The sequence below is a fragment of the Spinacia oleracea genome, chromosome 4, assembly GCF_020520425.1.
Source record: "Spinacia oleracea cultivar Varoflay chromosome 4, BTI_SOV_V1, whole genome shotgun sequence".
Lineage (NCBI taxonomy): Eukaryota > Viridiplantae > Streptophyta > Magnoliopsida > Caryophyllales > Amaranthaceae > Spinacia > Spinacia oleracea.
In genome coordinates, this window is record NC_079490.1 from 72,093,500 (window position 1) to 72,102,631 (window position 9,132).

Consider the following 9,132-nt stretch of genomic DNA (forward strand, 5'->3'; position numbering starts at 1 on the left):
GCTAATTAAGAGCCATTTAAGAGCCTTTAAAACTGGCAGTTACAAGCTCTAAAGCCTCCTAATTCAGTCACTAAATTGGAGGTTACAAAGGCTTAAATCTCTCCTTACAAACAGCAATAATCAAAGCTAAGTAATGACTGAATTTAAATTGGGGATTTAAACAAATATCCCTTTATTAAACCGACTTTAACCAAAGCAATTAAAAATAATAAGTGCGTACAATCTGTTTAAACAAGCGGACCAATGTGATTAAACGGACCAGTTTGATTAACGTACCACCTTGATAATAAGGACCATATAACGAGCTCACTCAATCCAAGTCGCCATGCACACAAAATGAGCCATTGAACCCAAATCAGTTTTGGTTCCAATTGCTAGCATAAGACTATCACTTTCATCCATAACCGTATCATCCTTGTATAAATATAAAGGAACAGCTGAGGTTAATTTGGTAATCACACTTTTCGTGTCCCCAATTAAAAATACTAAACACCCTTCTTTTGTTGTTTATTGTGCTGGAGCCTCTCGACAAAACTACCCTAACCCTTTGCTCCACCGTTTTCTCTCTCCTTCCTCCCTCCCGTTTTTTCTCTCCTTCCTCCGGTTTTCTCCTTCGATCCTCTTCATCTTCTTCGATCTTCTTCTTCTAATCCTCTTCCACCAAACCCCATCCTCCATTCTAAACCCTAAATATCCTAAATATTTCGTTTCTCTTTCACCGCACACACACGCTCTTTCTCCTCCGCCTCTCGCCGCCGCCATCACCATCACCATCACCGTCTGATCTTCTGGAGATTCGGGTGAGATTTCAATATTTTTGTGTAAATTTTTATTTTTTTCCAATTAATTCTGGAGATTTTGTTTATTTGATGTGTTTTTTTTCCAATTTTTTTTGTTTTTTCCAATTGTTTAGAGAGAGATTTTTATTCTGGAGCTCTAGCCATTCCGATTTTTAAAATATTGTGGGATTGAAGAGAGAGATTTAGAGATTTTTGTTTTTCTAAAAAATACATTTTCCGGGTTTAATTTTATCGGGAAAGTTTAGAAATTTGTTGTAATGTCGACTAAAACAGGTACGACGAAGGATTTAGCGGAGAAACTTTTGTTGATGGCTGAACAAGGTGGACATTATTGAGCCAAAAAAATTGAATGTTTGTGCAAAGATTGTTGTTGCCAGGTAAAGAGGCCGATCTTCTCCGTCAGGTTTTTTCGTAACTTTATCTCTCTGTCTCTTGATTTTGATGGCGGAATTGTTGAATTTTACTGGAAAACATTGTTTTTAATGTTGTAATAGTGATATTTTGTTGATTATATTAGGGTTTAATTGGTGTTGTTTGTTGGTAGAAATATCCTCAATTTTTTGTGTTGAACTTGGAATTTCTGTATTTTTAGAGAAAATCAGTGTGATTATTTTCAGTTATTGTAATTTATGGGAATGAATAATTAGGGCTTAGTTTCTGTGGTTTAGTGATGTGTTTCTCTATTTTTTTAGTTTGATTACATAAAATTTTGTATTTTGTTGCATAGAAATGTGATTTGTTATAGTAACAGTGATGATTTGTAATATTATGAATTATTTGGGTTAATTTTTGGTGATTAATGGTTTGATTGGTTATGTGTGGAAGTAATTGTTACAGTAATATTGATAGTTTGTAATATCAAGAATATTTTTGGGTTAATTTTGGTGATAAATTGTTTCAATTGGTTATGTATGAAAGAATTATGTTTGTACTGTGATTATTGTATTTTTTTGTTTTGTTGTGAAACAGTGATTATTACAAAGGCTTCAACTTTAAAATTGAAATGTGATGTTCTATTTTCTTAGGTAAATAATCATACAATTAGATAATTAGGGATGTAGGGTATGGAAATGATAATTTTTTTGCGGGAAATTATTAGGAATATGCAAATAATGAAGTACGATCTTGGTACAGGGAGACTGCTAGGAATGTAAGGTTTATTATTGCTAGATCGATTCTTTTTGTTCAGGTATGATTCTGTTTAATGCGTTGTTTGAATTTTTGTAGAAATCTTTAAATTTCATTCTATTAATTCATTTGTCTGGCTCAATCGAATGATGCTGATCTATTCATTAGTTTCCAATTTAAATCATGACACATAAGCATGCCATGTCATCATTGTGACACGGCTTAAAGGTCGCATGTTGCGACCTTTATCATTTTCGAAGAAAATATACCCCCTAATTGATGAAATATCAACTAACAAAACCTTAATTGAAAGACATAATAATAATATATGGTCGTGAAACAGATTAGCAAAAGGAGATCATCAAATTTAAGTACATGGATGAGCCAGCCAAAGTTCAAGAATCGTGATTAAATGGTAAAATTCAATATCTAAAGATACAACATTCGGAGACTTCTTTATGTATTCTCAATTAGAAATAACGCAAGGGGAAATCTAATACATAGAAATAATAAGAAAACAAGATTGGGCTATCTAAAGTTCAAACAACTACTCTTATCTCTCTTTCTTCCCTAACGTGTTATAGTTTAATGTTTCACGATATATATCCAAAATTTCTGAACAACGAAAATGAAACATCTTGATGAAAATTGCTTTTGGGGAGGGCTCTCCAGCTGATATCTTGTGGATAAAACCCTTCAGGCCACTATCTCGTGCTTCTTAAAGGTCATCCCCCTTGGCTGTAATTCCAAGAACCCTGCCCAGCAAAAATCAAGTTGCCTTCAAAATCTAAAGCGGTTCCTGCATGTAATACTCTTCTTCTGTTGCTTCTACATTACATATCACAGTTCCCTTTTTATAGCTTCCGAGATATCCCTTGCTAGCCATGATTACTACCATAGCAGAACTAGGAGACCATTTTAGTGATACTCTAGTTAGATCACCTCTACAAGCAGCAAAAAGAACTTGTGCCAAATCCGACTCCAAACACATCATCAAAAGTTGTGTGAATAAGTGGTCACAGATTTAATAACAGGTGATCACTCGTCATTTTATAAGACCATCAATCTTGTTGTTCGTATAAATATATAATAGTGTGAAAGCTACTTGGAACCATTCTTAAATTTTACAAACTTTATCTTTCCAAATAGCAAAGAACAACCACATCTTTTAGATAAGATGTATACAATTTTCAGTCCTTATATGCAAATATTTATAGTACTCTACAATCAACAAACGAGTAGCTTAACAACAACTAACTGTCTACTCACCTGGCATTCTGGTATCCAAACTGGACATTGTACTTAATAAGCATAGGAAGTTCAAATTTCTTTCAATCATAAGCCCGACATACACGACCCAAAAAATTTGTAACCTTATTCTCCCATCCCTTTCACAGTGGGAATAGCTATAGAACTCTTCACCAAAGATTGAAGTTCTTTTGTCAACACATGTGCAGGCGAATATACACCAATTCCACATGTGTTTGGCCCTGTGTCGCCATCTCCGGCACTTTAATGTCTGATACTGTAGCAAGCCATCCAAAGAACATGAATATGAAAATTACATAGGCAAGCACCTGCAAAATAAAATGTAAATAATATGTTTAAGCCTGAAAGTACTAACATAATAGTGTATAGTTTGGTGGTGAGAGTGAGGTCTGACTGTCAAAAAGACTGAACACCTAACCAATAAAAGGTTCAACTTAAGCTTAATGATAGAACAAGATATAATCATAGTTTATCCTAAAGAATAACAACGAATTGCAAGATAATATAAAAGGGAAAAGTGGAACTATATAATGAATCTTAAACCTCTCAACATAATCACCAATCTGTTTAAATTGTCAAATATTTCAACACTCCAAATTTAACCAAAATTGCGAGTGACTCAGTTTATAAAATATCATTTTTGATTGATCCTGGAACTGGGTTTTTTTACAATAGAGAGTGATCTTAATGCGTTCATTTTGTTGTGGATAAAAAACGAGCAATATTGGACTAGTGGCCTATGGATTCCTGCTAGTTCTCTAGTTTGTGTAAACATTATACATGTTCGATACTGCACAAAACTCACCTTATTTGGTAAAAATATGTTTTTCTTTTATCTGATACGAGTTTAAAAACTCGTTGTATAATTAAGGATAGTTGATTAACAAGCTAGACCTTTAGCTCGTTGATCGTGATTGCAAGACAAGACCTATTGACTCACAATCAACTCTTTGAGTAGGAAACACGTCCAAAAACAAAGAAAAGGCAGAATTATAATCAATAATTCAAAGTAAACTGAAAACAAGTGTTTATTCTTCAAATTGGTTGTTTATTCCATTCAGCAAGCTGGCTATAAATAGCCTAAAATAGCAGCCAAAGAACGGCAGTTACAAAGCTTTAAACAGCCATTTAAAAGCCATTTAAGGGCCTTTAAATTCGGTGATTACAAAGCAATGAGAGCCTCCCTAATGCAGTCACTAATTTGCAGTTACAAAGGGCTTAAAACCCTCCTTACAATCAGCAACCTTTAAAGTTATTGAAATGACTGAATTTAAATGGGATTAAAACAATTGTCCCCTTATTAAACTGAATTAAACAAAAGAAAATAACAATCAGATTTTAACCAACGAACCACCTTGATTAAATGAACCATCTTGATTAAGTGCAACGTACCACCTTGATTAAACAGACCATCAAACGAACTCATTCAATCCAAGTCACCATGCACACAAAATGAGACATTGAACCTAAATCAGCTTTGGTTCCAATTATTAGCATAAGACCGTCACCTTGACCATCAACTTTGATACGAGTTTAAAAACTCGTTGTATAAACAAGGATAGTTGATTAACAAGCTAGACGTTTAACTCGTTGATCGTGAATGCAAGACAAGACCTATTGACTCACAATCAGTTCTTTGAATAGGAAACGCGTCCAAAACAAAGAAAAGGGCTGAATTATAAACTATAATTCGAAATGTAACAAACAAGTGTTTTAATCATCCAGTTGGTTGTTTATTCCAATCAAGAAGCTGACTATAAATAGCCAAAAACCAACAGCTACAACAGCTTTAAACGACTAATTAAGAGCCATTTAAGAGCCTTTAAAACTGGCAGTTACAGGCTCTAAAGCCTCCTAATTCAGTCACTAAATTGGAGGTTACAAAGGCTTAAAACTCTCCTTACAAACAACAATAATCAAAGCTAAGTAATGACTGAATTTAAATTGGGGATTTAAACAAATATCCCTTTATTAAACCGAATTTAACCAAAGCAATTAAAAATAATAAGTGCGTACAATCTGTTTAAACAAGCGGACCAATGTGATTAAACGGACCAGTTTGATTAACGTACCACCTTGATAATAAGGACCATACAACGAGCTCACTCAATCCAAGTCGCCATGCACACAAAATGAGCCATTGAACCCAAATCAGTTTTGGTTCCAATTGCTAGCATAAGACTATCACTTTCATCCATAACCGTATCATCCCCTCCCCCTTTAAAAGGAATTGACCTCAATTCAGCAAGGCCATCATCATCAAGATAAGGTGAAAGATCACCTACATTGAAAGTAGCATGGACACCATAGTCTCCCGGAAGCTCAATCTTGTAAGCATTATCATTCACACGTGCAACCACCTTGTAAGGACCTTCAGCCCTAGGCATAAGCTTGTTCTTGCGTTTGCTTGGAAAACGCTCTTTCCTTAAATGAACCCAAACCAAATCACCTTCTTCAAACAACCTCGGTTTGCGATTCTTATTTGATTTCTGTTTATAAGAGGCATTAATAGCTTCAATTCGCTCACGAACTTGTTGGTGCAGTTTCATCATAGACTTTAACTTAGCATCGGCATCCTTGTGAACCAACTCATCTTTTGGTAATGGAATTAAATCCAAGGGCAAGTATGGATTAATCCCATATACTACCTCAAATGGAGAATGACCAGTAGCATAAGTAGGAGACCGATTATAAGCAAATTCAGCGTGAGCAAGCTTGACATCTCAATCCTTTTGCGTTTTACTTACCAACCCTCTCAATAGCGTTCCCAAGGTTCGATTTGTCACCTCTGTTTGCCCATCAGTTTGAGGGTGATGTGAAGTGCTAAACAACAACTTGGTTCCCACCTTTCTCCACAATGTATTCCAAAAGTAACTCAAGAACTTGGAATCTCGATCAGAAACAGTAGTCTTTGGAATTCCATGCAAACGAACAATCTCCTTATAATACAAATCAGCCACATTACAAGCATCATCCGTTTTGTGACAAGCAACGAAGTGAGCCATTTTTGAAAATCTATCCACCACGACCATAATAGCATCCTTACCTCTTTGAGTACGAGGCAAAGCCACTATAAAATCCATGGATACATCTTCCCAAGGGCGAACTGGAACCGGCAAAGGTGAGTATAAACCGGGTTTGAAAGAACTCTTGGCCATATGACAAGTCACACACTTATTCACAATGTTCGTTACATCACCTAACATTTTAGGCCAAAAGAAATGTTCTCTCAAGATTTCCAAGGTCTTGGCTATGCCAAAGTGACCAGCCAATCCTCCACCATGAGCCTCACGCACTAGTAACTCACGAATTGAATGCTTAGGAATACAAAGGCGATTACCTTTGAAAAGAAACCCATCTTGCAACATGTACTCCCCATAAGCACCAACTGCACATTTCTCGAATGTAACTCCAAAATCACCATCATCATGATAATAATCTTTTAAGGTCTCAAACCCCAACAAACGAACATCAAGTGTAGCAAGCAAAGTGTACCTTCGTGATAATGCATCAGCCACCACATTGCTTTTACCATCTTTGTATTTCGAAGAAAAATGAAAGTATTGCAAGAACTCAACCCATTTAGCATGTCTTGGGCTCAATTTTTGTTGCCCATTAATATACTTCAAAGATTCATGATCAGAATGCAAAACAAAGTGGCTAGAACGCAAATAATGACTCCAATGATCCAAAGCTCTAACAATGGCATAGAACTCTTTATCATAAGTGCAATAATTCAAACGAGCACCCCCTAACTTTTCCGAAAAATAAGCTATGGGACGCTTACCTTGGATCAAAACAGCACCAATCCCCACTCCACTAGCATCACACTCGACCTCAAAAGGTTGAGAGAAATCTGGCAGCGCCAAAATAGGAGCAGCACACAAACGCTCTTTAATCACATCAAACGCCTTTTGAGCATCCTCTCCCCATACAAAAGCACCTTTCTTCAAGCAACTAGTGATAGGCCTAGTAATAGTACTGAAATCACGAATGAAACGTCTATAAAATGAAGCAAGACCATGAAATGAACGCACCTCACTTATAGTTTTAGGATTAGGCCACGATTTGATAGCCTCGATCTTGGACTGATCCACGGACACTCCATCTTTCGAAACCACATAGCCCAAGAATACAACATTGTCAACAAGGAATGAACACTTCTCTAGCTTCCCATAGAGTCTTTGAGCTCTAAGTGTTTCAAAAACATCCCTCAAATGAATCAGATGCTCCTCTTCGTTCCTACTATACACCAAGATGTCATCAAGATATACCACAACAAATCTGCCCAAAAATGATTTAAGCACTTCGTTCATTAGCCTCATAAACGTACTAGGAGCATTAGTGAGACCAAATGGCATGACGGTCCACTCATACAAACCATGTTTTGTCTTGAAAGCCGTTTTCCACTCATCTCCTTCACGCATCCGAATCTGATGATAACCACTTCGCAAATCAATTTTTGAGAACAACTTCGAACCATGGAGCTCATCTAACATATCATCAAGTCTCGGAATTGGAAAACGATACTTGATGGTAATGTTATTCACAGCCCTACTATCAACACACATTCGCCATGTTCCATCTTTCTTAGGCACAAGCAACACCGGAACAGCACATGGACTCAAGCTTTCTCTAACATAGCCTCGATTCACAAGTTCATCAATTTGCTTTTGTAATTCCTTTGTTTCCTCCGGATTGCAACGATAGGCAGCCTTATTAGGCAAAGAAGTTCCTGGAATAAGATCAATTTGATGTTCAATACCACGAATAGGGGGCAAACCTGGTGGTAATTCATCCGGAAATACATCCTTGAACTCAAACAGCAATTCGGCAATGGGACTGCCTTCTTTCCAATTTTGGCCTTCAATTGGACTCTCCTTAGCCACGAGCAAATACACCAACTCTCCATGATCAAGAGCTTGCTCAATTTCTCGTTCACTAGCCAACATGGTGAGATTCGGCTTTTTCTTTTGTTTCACACTCATGGATCGAACCGCTTGAGATGACATAGGCTTTAGCACAATTTTCTTGGCTTTGTCTCTCAATTCATACTCATTGCTTCTCCCTTTATGAATCACGTCCCTATCAAACTGCCAAGGACGACCCAACAAAATATGACAAGCATCCATAGGAATAACATCACAAAGAACTTCATCCACATAGGAACCCATAGTCAAACCAACCCTTACTTGCTTCGACACTTTTACACTATTACCATCATCAAGCCAATGGAGTGCGTATGGCCTAGGATAGGCAGTAGTGATTAAGCCTAATTTTGACACCATTTCACTAGAAGCAGCATTGGTACAACTCCCCCCATCAACAATTACACTACACCACTTATCTTTCACTAGACATTTAGTATGAAACAACTGATCTCGTTGGTCTAGATCAGTAGGTGAAATTTGAGTTTGTAGCGCTCTAAGAACCAGATTTGTGTCATAAATTGGAGCCTCATACCCTTCCTCTTCCTCCTCATCACCACTCTCATCAAACACAAATACGTCCCCCAACCTCTTTTCCTCTTCAAACAACTCCTCACGACATTCAACAGCTTCTCTCAAGGTCACTACTCGTTTATTTGGACACGCATTTTGATAATGCCCAAACCCTTGACACTTAAAACAACGCACCTTGGACAGACTTGTTTCTTTGGTTGGGTTAGATAGTTTAGGGGCAGCCGTAGAATTACTTGAACCTACGGTACTAGGTGATGTGTTTGGTTTCAAGCTAGGTTCGGATTTAGCCCAAGACTTGGCTTTACCATCCATACTAGACCCTTCCCCATATTTAGCCTTCCCTTGATTTTCCAGTTTTAAACAAAGTCCACAAAGAGTGTCAAAATCAGAATATGGATAAAGGTCTACGGTATTGGCAATATTATAATTTAGACCCCTTAAAAATCTGGACAGTTTTTGTTCCTCAATTTCCT

At 36.9% G+C, this 9,132-nt stretch overlaps 1 long non-coding RNA gene across 1 annotated transcript; it reads right to left on the minus strand.

Moving 5' to 3' along the window:
* Window positions 1-2,322: 2,322 nt before the first annotated feature.
* On the minus strand, window positions 2,323-3,921 carry LOC130459357 (uncharacterized). The gene is made up of 2 exons (XR_008918713.1): window positions 3,198-3,921; window positions 2,323-2,683 (listed from the first exon to the last, which is right to left on the minus strand). It is a non-coding gene; the product is annotated as an uncharacterized lncRNA (long non-coding RNA).
* Window positions 3,922-9,132: the final 5,211 nt, after the last annotated feature.